We start from the raw sequence: 12,261 nt of genomic DNA, 5'->3' as shown, positions 1-12,261 counted from the left end.
GGACACAGATCTGCGTCGTCCGGACACGGAGGGTCCTTCTCTGGATACAGATCTGTGTCATCTGGCCTCCGCGGTGGCGGCCATGGGCTAGGGGGTAGCTATAATACCCCTACGGCGTCCTCGGGCTATAACGCTCCGAGTGTGTCATCTGGCTTTGGCGCCCCTAGTGTGTCCTTTGGGTACAATGCCCATAGTATTTCTTCAGGATATGGAGCTCATAGTGTGTCATCTGGCTATGGTGCCCCCAGTTCGTCCTCTGGTCATAGCGCACACAGTGCTTTCTCTGGTTACAGCGCCCTTCGCGTGTCCTCTGGTTATAGGGCCCTCAGCGTTTTCTTCAGCTACAGTGACCCCAGCGTGTTCTCCGGCTATGGTGCTCCACATGTGTCCACCAGCTACGGCGCGCGCAGTGTTTCAACTGGAGGCTATTCCGGAAGGCCCAGTGCCCCTTCTTCGTCGCATAGCTATAGTGGCTAGTGTTGGAGATGAGCAGGCTGGAGCTACCTGCCATAATTGTGCTATTTATTTGTACCCATATTTGTACCCATATTTGCTATTTGTATATTTGCTACATGTTGAGTCTTGGTGGAAGCTGCTTTTACCGGTTTTCTTTTTTGCGTCTTTGCCCACAGTTGATATAATTTTGTCTAGAATCGTTCGATTCCAGGACAAAGTTTGTCTGGGCGCCTAAAGTTCGTCTGGGCAAAAGTGCGTTTGACAAGGGCCGCAGTCCGCGGAATTTACAGAAGAAATACAAAATTGGTACATCGAAGCGCATCGTCCCATTTGCAGGTAACAAAAAGCATACCGTCGTGACGTAATTATGGCTGACATTTGGTTTGTTGACAAGCGTCGCATCATGTTGTGACGTTATTTGCATGATGAAGTGTGCAATCCCATGCTGCAGGCAGAGACATCTAGAATATGACAGCAACTCAAACCCGTCATAGCTCGCAAGAAACAGCGCCACGTGACGCCAAACAGGCTGTCTAAGACGAGGTAGGGATTTCACATTATCAGGCCGGCGGTTGATGGACATCCAGGTGCCTGCCGTGTACACTTGTGTACCACGTGTACCACGCTCTGCTTTGTACCTGTCACACTCTCCGAGTGTTATATGCAAGATGGCAAACAAGAATAGCGCCGGTGGGTCAAGAACAGCGCCGGTGGGTGAAGCGCCAAGCTGAGACCCGAATCATGATAATGAAAATAATCAGCGCCAAATATCTCATGGTATATTCAAATAAAGCCCCAAAACGACAATACGTGTACCTTGAAATCCTGCCCGGTGCGTGGTTTTTGGTAAAAATAGTTCAAGAACTAACAAAGCCTTACATTGCGTGTCTTTGCACGCCCGGGGTAACGCCACTGGAAACGTTTCGGCCCTGAACAATATTCATCCACACACGGGAGCGACACGCAAACGATGCAAACTCGCGTTTGATGAGAACGGACTAGGTGAACGACAAACAGGACCAAAAGACCACGAAAACGACATAAGTGGGGATGGGGTGCTGCAAGATGCCGCGCTGGAACACGTGCGTAAAGTATGGTCTGTGATGCGAAATGCTCATTTTTCGGCATAATCTCGCTGAGCTGCATCTTAGCAAGCGCGCGATTTTTTAGCATCAGCTTTTCTAGCAAGATTAAATCTATTGAAGGAGGGGAGGGGGGGGGGGGCAGAATGAGATCAGTGTTAAAACTTGCAGAAGTTTTGTGCTTTGCTCTCATAGATGCTCTTCGTAACTGGTCTCTTACATCACATATTGTCCCATCCAGATAGGGTGTTTTTGCAAGGGGTATCGAAAACTCAGATTTGGTAGGTAACGTTGCACCTTGTGTACGTACTTACCACATATGCCTGGTAGGGGTTACACGTGCGGGCATCCTCGGCGCGTGGTACAAGGTAAAGGCCAGACTGAAAAAGCCGATCTTTTAGTGTTTGTCCACTTTTCCATGTCGCTCGAGCGGAGATGACTAAAGAGCATATCTTTGAGTTAACTGGTTTGATAAAATGTTCATAGATGGCAAATGCCTAGACTCAAAAAGGAAACGAAGTGTATGTTTTGTCATTCGGTGGGTGTGGGATATATCGTTTCAATCTCGGCTGTGAATGTGATGTATCGTGAAAACAATGCCAGCAGTTTACATAGCCACACCTCACCAACCTCACATACCAAACCGTACCATCGGTGCTTCGTAAACATCCTAAAGGTTTGGCCATTCTTATCAGATAGAATTCTGTTGGAGTTGAAAATAGACGGACCGAAAAGGAAAACAGAGCGTCGACACTTTTTCTTATGAAAAATGATGACCATTGGCGCTAAAGACGACAAGGCTGGATCATTGTACACGAAAAAATTCACAGGTTTTTTGGGGCTTCAAGGACTTAAGAGGAACTTAATGCTTAATAAACATGATATCAATTCGAACGATAAGTTCTAAAAGCGCGTAAATGAAATCTCAAAATAAAATCTAAGTTTTAGACGAACAAACGCCTAAAGATAGCAGAAATGGTAAACCATATTCCTAAGCTTAAAGGCACATGTAAAGCATGTACCTAAAGGTAATGGTTTCCGGATTTGAGCCAACCTAGACGCTCAGCTGTAACAGCGTTTCAAGCGTTCCGGTAGAATATAAGCATTGTTACCGAAAACCAGTGCAGAAACAGTTGACAGATGAAGTTTCGATAATGTGATGGGCTGTGACAGCATGATATTACATGTGTATGTTATGTGTGGGCGACTCAGGCGCTTACAACAGGTCTGATGACTTATTATGTGCCAGCGGCTTTGGATTTCATATTGATGTTATGTGTGCCGTGAGTATTGAATGTGTATGACTGAGGGAGAACATTGCTTGATTTGGCAGTCACAGATTGGCTCCACAGACACTCACAGATTTTGCACAAGTGATTGGTTCCAACAAAATGTTGAACACCTATCGCTGCTACTGTCATTCGTCTACATTTGGGCATGGAATATTTTAATGATACAGATGAACCAAAAATAAGTCTTCTGCTGGGTGTAAGAGTGGAAACGCTGCCTTGAAATGCTCTTGCCAAAAGATGAGCCTGCCAAGGCTTGACTGCATGTAATCCAGGAGGTACATACCAATGCTTGAGCGGTTCCATTACTTGAGCTTGAGCGGTTTGGGTAGAACGTTACGATTACTTGTCAAGCTGACATGCTGGATAACAGTTGGCTTTCTATATCTGCTACACGCTTGACTATGCCCACAATTTAAATAACGTGCTGCTACATTTCATAAAACATGCACCTGATATTGGTCAGGATACGTCCATATCGTGCCCCTGGCGTAATAAATCAAGGCATGCGGGGAATGGGAATATTGCAGTTTATGGGAATTCCAGTTCGTCGTTATAGGAGCCCTGTTTTTTTATTCAAATGCTCTTTCCAGACTCGGCAACCAATCTTGATGCATCGAGGGGAGTTTTAAGTCTTTTATAGGCCCGCGGGCGTCTGAACCTGCCAAAAGACCCATTTTGCTACACCACAGCATCTTTCTGCGTCTTTTCTCTCTTTTCAGCATGTTTCACCCAGTCTGTCTGCCACAGTTATTCCGTTCATCAAATTCTTAAGGCCCTGGCTGGCTTCCGAAACAGCAAGCTGAACATTGTCATGTAGCCAAGCATGCCGCATTGCTTTGCATCCTCTTCTTGCGCGCTGCGCCTTTAGACTGGAGGTATAATTTGGGTAACATTGCTGTTTTGTTTCCCTTTCGTCAGAGTATAATACAGTTTGTTCAGTACGTCGGTACGTCATGGAACACCACACAACTATTCGAAATACTTTTCAGATGCACGGTACAAATCAATAGCACAATCACGGCAGCTTCTGCCAGCCTGTTCATCTCCAACACTAGCCACCATGACCATACGACAAAGAAGGGGCACTGGACCCTCCAGAATAGCCTCCAGTTGACGCACTGCGCGCTCCGTAACTGGTGGACACATGTGGAGCACCATAGCCAGAAGACACGCTGGAGTACTACAGCTGTAGGAAACGCTGGGGCACTATAGCCAGAGGACACGCTGGGGGCACTATAACCAGAGGAAGAAATGTGGGCGCTGTGACCAGAGACCGACTTGGGGACACCATAGCCGATGACACACTATGGGATCCATATCCCGAAGAAACGCTGGGAGCATTGTACCCAGAGGACACACTGGGCGCGCTATGTCCAGAAGACGTGCTGAGCGCGCCGTAGCTAGATGACACACTGTGGTATTGTACCCGGAGAAAGCGCTGGCGGCGCTGTAGCTAGATGACACACTGGGGACTGAAGACACAATTTGAACATTATAGCCACCCTTTGTCCGGACGACATATATCTGTGTCCAGAAAAAGACACTTTGTCCGGAAGACACGAATCTGTGTCAGGATGCAACAAATCTCTGTCCGGACGAAGCAGATCTGTGCCCCGAGAATGTCACTCAGTGTCCGGAAGACGCGGGTCTGTGTCCAGAGAAGTACGCTCCGTGTCCTGATGACACATGCTTGTGTCCTGACCCGTGACCGCCGTCATCAGCCAGGCAGGACCGGCCACCAAAAGTGCCGCAAACACTTGAAAAATCGGCACGATTTTACACGGGGTTTTAGAAATCAAATGTGTAGTTTTAACCATGTTGACTTTTGTATCCACCTGATTACAAGCTCGTGCTTCGACTTAGCACGCTTCCATTCACAGCCCTGCCACTGCTTGCTTGACAAAAAGCAGTGTATGCAACTTTTTTGTTGTTGTATGTAACATTGTATGTTACCATTTATGTGACAATGCAAAAAGCAAAATATCAATTTTGTCCCTCATGTAGCGCTAGATCGGCACTGCATGGTTTTTAACACATGTCGTCCGAGATACGGCTCAAGGGTGCAATTCTGTCCCAACATGCCATCTTTATTACAAAAAGATTAATGCCGTGGTGTTTTTTAAAGGGACTTAGCTCCTCATACTAACATTTATCGAACACACAAACGCCAGATTAGACACCAGTAAGAAATCCAGGAGTCCGTAGCCAAAAAAAGTCAGTGAAACCATTCAACACACATGAGCTCCCAGTTGTGATCAGCTCACCTTGGCAATAATCATGCTGCTGAAGCGAGCTTCTCAGAGGTAGTGTGTGTCTGTGGGATATGAGGCCTCTTTTGTACAGGTGTTCCAGCATAATGAATTGGATTGATCTCGTGGTGTGGTCCGGCTTATTGGCAGTTTGTGACGCGGTGGAGCGCTTGTGAAAGCGGTCGGCTTCGTGCTATTAAACTCTGTTCAACCACTGCATCAGGGATGGGGTGCTGCTATATTTGTCGTCATATTTGCCGTTTTTCACAACTATATCGTAATTACCTGCCAGGCATCGTCTTAAATGTAGTGTTACATATGGTCTGCGTTGTCTGCTTCTTCGTGTCTCTTTTTCTTAGTTTGACTTTTTGCCCGACAAATTATCATAATAGGTGGCACCAAGTCCACATAAAAATGCTGCCATTGACATACAGCCAGTTTTTTTTATAAGAACATGCATTAGTCCAACTTTTTGCCTCTCCGTTGCAGTCACCAGGCAATGCTGCGTGACGCGGAACTTGGTGTTGAAAGAAGGACACTCGCGCTCCGTTGGAAATCGTAGATAGATTCCAGAAAGCTACGCGGCCATATCGGAAAACCCTGCAGGGAAGTCCACTACGGTTGACATGGGTATACACACGTCATGGGTCTTGCTTATGCCTTCGGATAGCAGCTACCTGTGTGTGTGACGCTACATGCTGTGACGTGTGACGTGCTGTGCTACATGTGTGACGCGACCTGCTGCCAAGCATTTGGAAGAGCAGAGTGAAACGATTCAAAACAATTGCCATAACAGCGTGTACAACCCACGAAAGTGCGATCCAAACCGACACAAAATTAGCAAAAGAGGCTTAGAAACCTACAAAAATCAATCCTAACATATAAAGGGTTCGTAGTTCTCGCTAGGTAGACATACGTTGGACGGGGCCACTGAACTGTCTCAGACTATGAAAATGATCTAAACAGCCGTACACCTCAACTAGAATTTCACCTAAACGCTACGTGAAAGACACATTGAGTGGTGAGGTAGATGACAAAGTTATAAGGAGAATCATACCTAACTCGTCCCACACAGCCGAGCTCTATGGGCTCCCGATAAACCAAAAGTCAGACATTCCTCTAAGCCCTATCGTCTCAGCATGAGGAAATCCCCTAAACCTTGCATGGCTCCATAAACGAGTGAAAATGCAGCTATTGCCCCATAGACCCATGCACCTCAGCAACAGCGCAAACAAAGCACTCGGCGTTCCATTACCAGCTCCTGCAGCCGATGGAGCGGTAGCTCCTGCAGCCGATGGAGCGGTGAAGGCAGGAAGCTACCAACTCCTGCAGGCGATGGAGCGGTGAAGGCAGGAAGCTATCAACTCCTGCAGGCGATGGGACGGTGAAGGCAGGAAGCTATCAACTCCTGCAGGCGATGGAGCGATGAAGGCAGGAAGCTATCGACTCCTGCAGGCGGTGAGACGGTAAAGGTAGGAAGCTATCGACTCCTGCAGGCGATGGAGCGGTGAAGGTAGGAAGCTATCGACTCCTGCAGGCGACGAGACGGTAGAAGTAGGAATCTATCGACTCCTGCAGGCGATGAGACGGTGAAAGTAGGAAGCTATCAACTTCCGTAGTCGATAAACGAGGAAGGCAGGAAACTATCAACTTCCGCAGGCGATGGAACGAGGAACGGTGAGGAATTGTCAAAATAAGAACTCATGATGAACGTTCAAAAATGAGCGTCAAGAACTCGATTGGTGTTCAAACATTATAAACCACATGCAGTTGGAGTTTTGAATACGACAAAAGTATGTGCAGCGTCATAAACGGATCGATATGCGATTGTTGATTGACGTGTACATAGCCCCATGGACGTCCATTTATCGAGTTGCAATTTACCGATGGCTTACGCATGCATCCTGTTTTCTTCAACTATAAGACCAAGACCCATGTATGCCTGTGCCATCGCGCTTATGATTAGTGTTTTGCAGTGTTCGCCAGGTTATGAATTTAAACTGAGTTTATCTAAACGGATGTGAAATTGTGAAACTGGTTCCATATTCCATTGCCACACGGCCTACACCAAGCGCAAAACTCATTTGTCCGTATCATCGTTGTTGCATAATTTCATCTGTCAGTCTCACGCCAAGAACGTGCAAACACCTCTACATGGCTTTGCAGCACTCACTCTCACAGTCGGAAAGATAGATGCATCGGTGTATTTTTGTTCCAAAAAGACCTTTCCCACACAAGCAGTTTGGCGCCCCGTTCAAATATTCTGACAGCTTCAGACAATAGCCGCATATTCCCAGGGGCGAACCTACATCCTGTGCCTCAAAAGAATGCATGTAGGGCAACCAGTTAAGTGTCCCTGAGCGTGCTAAACTTTCGGATGCATACACCGTCACTCCTGTCCGTTAGGCTGGAGCTCCAGGTAGCGGCCAGCAACCTAGCACGGGGGGGGGGGGGGGGCGCTCTGCAGGAACAGAAAAGAGGTGGGCACGCTACAGCAGCCGCGCGACCAGTACGACACGAAACCGAACCACTTCGGGTCGATCCACAGCGGCTGATGCCGACGGCCGTCACCCTTTCATGTCTACGCCTCTCCTCCTGCGAGCTGGAGCTGCAGCCGCTGCCGCGCCGTTCGTGACCCTGGCGTGACACCTGTCTGACACGTGCAGGTCAGGAGGTGTACCGCTCTAGTCCTGGCTGGGCCGCGGTGGGCGGCGGCCCGGTGCGATGGACGACACGTGCGGGTGGTGGAGGGGGGAGGAGGCGCTGACGGCCATCTAGCTGCCCTTCCATCGGCGACACGTGCAGGTCAGCCATCCAGCTACTGTCCCATCGTCACTGAGGCGCTGGCGGCCATCTAGCTGCCCTTCCATCGGCGACACGTGCAGGTCAGCCATCCAGCCACTGTCCCATCGTCACCGCGCCCGCCCGCCCTGAGGCTGTACACAATTAAGACGGAGCCTGCTTGGGAGCTTTTTGTGTTTGGCGAACATGCAGGATTTGGTGATCAAAATTTGGTGATCTGGCATTCAACACACGATGCATACATGGACAATAAGGAAAAACAATTGGCTGTGCTATGTGACGGCTAACTCACGGCGCATAGCCTGCTTGATACACATATCTTTCACATTTCCCTTTGTTATTCTGCATGCTCATACGGAGAGCCATGTTGAGCGACTTCCACTTAAAAAACAATCAAGTGCTCACACCCATCCTGAATGAGGCAATCAATAGGCACCACGAGCTGCCAGCGATGAGGTTTTCAGTCAGAGCTACTGTCAGATGTCTCACTGGAAGAATCAGAGTCACTTGGATTAAAGCCACTATGAAATGTGTTGTCTTTAGCCGCTTTTGGTGTGTCTTTCTTCTTTCGTCGCATAGCGACAACAGCACAGAGTACAATGACTAGTAGAACTACCGCCACCAACACCACCACTACCACGACAAGATGCCTTTTAAGTCCTTTGCGGACACCCTTCATGGCTTCCGCAAGGCCTGCAAGAAGGTCGCCGGGGTAGGTGCGCTCTGTGGTCAGGTTGTCCTCGGGCCGCTCCAGGAACGCGATGTCGAGCTGAAACTCCATCGCCATTCTGGATACCTCCGATCTGTCGTTTACTCCCGTAGAATAGCCGAAGGACTTTCCATAAATGTGCAAACGATTGTGCTTAGATCTGAGCACGCGCCGGTCCCTGGGCAGCTCATTGTTCACCAATGATGATATACATTCTGCCCGTAAGTGACCTAGTGAGTTATCACCTACACGAACAATTACATGGCAGTCACAGTCAGCTATGAAGCAGGGCTCCAGCCGCGGGTCGTCCTGGTAGTCGGACTTTATCTTCTTAAATGGCTGCGTTACTAGCACGCTGATTCGGGTTTCAGGAGAGCTCTGAATGACTACGGTGAAAAAGTGGAAGGCACGGAACAGTTCTTGGTATAAGCCAATGTGAACATCGTCTGTCATGCCTTTGCCTTCAAGATCGAGTAGACCTGGCTCCGTGATGTCCAGCATAGCTTTTGCTTTCTCCTGAAGAGGAAACATGGGACCAACTCGTGACCCGCAGGTGCTTCCCGAGTAGCCTGGAGCGCAGGCGCATTTACAGGCCTTTGTCAGGTATCCGAAGTTTTTGCAACTTGGAGCTCCTTTTCCGTTTTTCTCGCACTCATTTTTCCATTTCTTCGGACAGTTGTATGCCGTGTTCATGGTGTAGTAGTCATAATGTGATTGGAGGAGACCACCTGGTCGTGTGTAATCGAACATGTACTGGTAATGAGGATTTTTGTGTATGTAAATTGCTCGGGAATCCGTGCCCGCCAAGTCGGATGTGCCATACTGCATGATAGACATTGCATCATAGGGCTTAGGGATATCCAGCACTTGGTCGGGGCTGCATTTATTCCCTTGGAACCAAAGATGCTTTAAATGATGCTCATTTATATGCATGGGATCAAAATCAGTATTGCTGAACAAGACGTGTATGTAATCATCTCTGTCGGACCTCGCCATTTCATGGTCTATCCCAAGAGCATGAGCGAGTTCGTGGGCACCCGCCATCATATCACACCCCTCGAAATGTATGGATACCTTTTGGGAATATCCACCATTTTTGGGGTCATACTTCCGACCCATTAAGGAATGACATTCATTATCAAAATCCCCTACGCATAAGACGCCGTGGCCCAGGTCTGTCTTCAAGTTGCATTTGTTTGGTTTTAACTTTATCACCCTAATGCATGTGGTATCAACCCAGCCTTTCACTGAAGCTTCAAATATCGTTTTGTTCGCCTTCGTCTCTGTGTCGTAATAATACCACACTATTGCGTTTCCCTTCTTGTCCAACCAGCGGCTGTTTTTTAGCACGTTTCTGCGTGCGCCGAAAGCGTTTAGCTCAGGAAGCACATCGGATGGGAAATAGACCTTATCCTGAATGCTTCCTAGCGGCCATTCGTCACCGTTTTCCAATACTGCATAGCCATGCATTTTGAGCATGCCTGCAATTTGGCTGTTAGTCCAATTTCTTTGCGGAATACTGATGGCTTTTTGATGTAGCGCTGTCCTGCGACTGCGATGAGAACTTCCTCTTATCTTCTGATTAGCACACTGAGATGACTTGGAAGCTGGTTGGTGATCTTGAAAGGATTGTCGATCCATAGCTCGGCTGCACTGAACAGTTGAGATCATGCTTAAGAGCAACAAATACCACATAATCGCAATTTTAATGGTCAGGGAAAATCGTCACACTCAGGAAATACTTGCAAAACATACGTAAGACACGATAAGATGGGACTGGATTATCTGTGTGCACATGTTTTTGGTGCACATTTCATCATTACAGTTATTGCGTTTTGTTTACAGTCACAAAATATGTATTAGCTTTTGCGACTTCATTTACCTTGTGCAAGTGAGGTTACCACTGAAGCGAGCTGTTTCCCGAATCGCGTGCTATTTAACCGAAACATCTTGCGCAAGGCTTGGTAAATATCGATGTCAGACCATACGGCATTAGCATGATCTTGCTTTCAAAGGTTAGATATCAAGTTGGCCGAAAAATGCACTCCGAACGCAACACCTGTGCAACAACTGCTATGACTTAAACCATCATCCAATACGGTACATCTGGTATCAGCGATTGCACTATTTGTCGCATGGAGGCTCTTTAGTACGAGATGAAGATCATTTAAGGGCGTACGTATAACCCTGTACAATTTTGCGTAGTGGCATGAAGGAGTAAGTTATAAAATTTAAAATAAATCAAGAAAAAAATATTGAACAAATTAAAAATAAATTCGCATTCGCACATTCGCACGCAATAGCTGAGGGGGGACAGAAACGCGTGACGTCCCTTTTCTCAGCAGTCCACGGTACGACCATAGTGCAAAGATAGCTTGAGGATAGAGTTAATCAAAAGTGTATCCCATTTTTGCAAGCAAGCTGAAGGCTTTGCTCATGAGATGGAGACTTAAAGCACATTTTGTTCAATGCAGTCCGCCCAAGGCCAGATGAAAGAGCTCCACGATCGAGAATCGGACCTTCCGGCTCCTGATGCTTGCGTGATGTTGCTGCCTGCGAGAAGAACTAAGCGCGACATTTTGGGCAGCGTGATTCTGGGCAGCGTGAGCCCTCCACGTCGACACCACGTCCCCCCCCCCCCCTACAGGTGCAACTATCACCATGACGCTTTCGTCCGCACCAGAGGGCGCCTCCGCAGATCTTGCGGCGCGGGAGTGGTGCAGCACTGCCCGTGGCCGGCACAGCACGCTGTGGCAGCAGACTCCCACGGTGCGGATCATCACATCATTCAGCACGTATTACCAACTCCTCTGTAAATGTTGTCACTTCGCTGCAGCTATAGAGCCGTTATTTTTGCCCAGCTATAGCCCTGCCCCGTGCGGTAAGGCAGAGTCGCGATCCGGACTTGGTGCCAGTCGGGGCAGGTATATTTGAGATGTCGGCGATCCAGACCTGGTGCCAGTCGGAGCAGGTGTATTGGATACGTCGGCGATCCAGACCTGCGGCCAGGCGGAGCACGTGTATTGGAGACGTTGGCGATCCAGACCTGGGGCCAGGCGGAGCACGTGTATTGGAGACGTTGGCGATCCGGACCTGGTGCCAGTCGGGGCAGGTATATTTGAGATGTCGGCGATCCAGACCTGGTGCCAGTCGGAGCAGGTGTATTGGAGACGTCGGCGATCCAGACCTGGGGCCAGGCGGAGCACGTGTATTGGAGACGTCGGCGATCCAGACCTGGGGCCAGGCGGAGCACGTGTATTAGAGACGTTGGCGCGAACATTTTAGCGTGCAGTAAAACAGTCCCTAATTGAACGTGAGGCGTACTATCGCTCTGTAATTCAGTTGGTCAATGATACAGGACATTAAAGATGCTTCGTAAAAGTCAGCCGTTTCTTAAATGAAAAGAGCAAGCGGCTATTTTGAACGTTACGTGCCGTACTTGTGCTGAGACAATCCATATTTATCAGCCACGATTGTTTGGTGCATTTAAAAATGATAATCCAAATGACCTGCTACCAACTAGATATGCACGCAGATTATTTGCTCAGATTTTCGTCTGTTGGACATTGGGATCAAAGCAGAATGGTTGCTCAACACAAAAAGCTTGTTTTCCAGATCACCTCGGTGGAATAACTTATTTATGCAGAGTTTTTCGTATATTCTTTTGGCTT

This window comes from Pollicipes pollicipes, unplaced genomic scaffold, assembly GCF_011947565.3.
Source record: "Pollicipes pollicipes isolate AB1234 unplaced genomic scaffold, Ppol_2.1 Scaffold_4002;HRSCAF=4701_pilon_pilon_pilon, whole genome shotgun sequence".
NCBI lineage: Eukaryota > Metazoa > Arthropoda > Thecostraca > Pollicipedomorpha > Pollicipedidae > Pollicipes > Pollicipes pollicipes.
Note: the sequence above shows the minus strand (reverse complement) of the source record.